The following is a 1,593-nucleotide window of genomic DNA, read 5'->3' as shown; positions in this document are numbered from 1 at the left end:
TCTGTAGCAACAATTACAATTACACAAGAATATCCAGTAATGTCCCTGCCTACAATTAAACACATTCACTTACCGAAAATCGGGGGCATCTGCTGTGGCAAATGGGTTCAAGCCTTTTACCACAAACTTAGTCACTGCTCGGTGACATTCGTCTATCCTGGCCTGAAAGGAGACGCTACCGGTAGACTGCAGTGAGAACTGCCAGCATCTGAGCCAGACTCTGTCTCTCTCATCATGGTCACCTAAATGCACAGTAATGGAAGGTTTGTAATAAGGCGGATCGCGGTAAAATGATATGCACTGTTAGTTGATTATTTACCTGCCGCATTAACGGGAGAGGACGTGCAAACGTTGCCGCTGCTGCTGGGTTGAGATTCACGAGTCCGGAGCGGAATTAAAAACACGACATTCATTTAAGGTCATCGCGTGTTTTGTGAGCAAATGCTTTTGCATATTCGTAGTGTTTCCTCCAATAAATGAAATATCTACTTTGCAAGTATTGCAAGTTGCCTTGTTGTCATCCGTTCTCGTAAAGTATAATCAAACTTTTGAGCGTTTGAGCCGCCATCTTTCCTGTCAGGTACATGACGCTCCGCAACGTGATGACGTCATTCGGGGCGACTGGAATCGATAAGGGAATCGTTTGCAAAAATGGCAAACAATTCCAAGGAATTGAACCGGGTTTCGATACCCATCCCTACAGGTGACTACAGGTTTCTCCAACCTTATAAACAGTACATTTGCATAATGACTGAGACTACCATTACTGAATAAGCAATGGGCTCTAAGGTTAGTTCCTTGATCATTAATGTCCAAATTGTCATGACTATTGATCAACAACCACTGATCAAAGCCCACTGGTTAATGGCCATGAGTACAATTCCCAGAGAGTTGGGGAATGGCTGCAATCACAGCATTGTAAGATAGTGAAAGATGTACTGTTAGGCCCCCTCCTGGAGTGGATAATCAAGGAGGGCATTTACCTGAAAACATTTACTGTTACATTTCCCCATATCAGGAGCTGAAATAGTTGAATTGAATAGCTGAATAGATGAATTTAGCAGAAGTACAAGATATTTCAAGATATGCAACCATCAATACTCACCTGTGATTCTCCAGTTTTCATTGAAAAGAAAAGGCAACTTGGGTGGTTATGTCCTCTTAATTTTACAGTGTCACTGTCAAGGTTATTATCGTTAACGAAAACTAACGAAATAACGAAAACTAGAAGTGAAAAAACACTTTCGTTAACGGAAATAAAAATAAAAACAAAAAAAGGAAAACTAACTAAAACTGTAATGAGTGTTCACAAAACTAACTAAAATTAACTGAATTTATAGCAAAAATGTGTTTAGTTTTCGTAGATGTGTGTGTGTCATACAATAGTCAAGGGTGAAAATGAAGTTTAGTTTCCAGATTTGTTTCTTGCTGTCTAATTATGCCAGCAGGTGGCAGTACGTTAGTCGAGTCGTCTGTGTTGCTGCTCCGTCCACGCGCAGAATCGTGTCAGGAAAAGTCGGGAGAAAGCGCCAGAGTCCAATTTGGGATTACTTTGAATATGACTGTGTTTTGGATAAAGCAAGTGTCTTGTAG

The sequence above is a fragment of the Pundamilia nyererei genome, unplaced genomic scaffold (genome assembly GCF_000239375.1).
Source record: "Pundamilia nyererei isolate P.nyererei 1_Seehausen unplaced genomic scaffold, PunNye1.0 scaffold00489, whole genome shotgun sequence".
NCBI lineage: Eukaryota > Metazoa > Chordata > Actinopteri > Cichliformes > Cichlidae > Pundamilia > Pundamilia nyererei.
Note: the sequence above shows the minus strand (reverse complement) of the source record.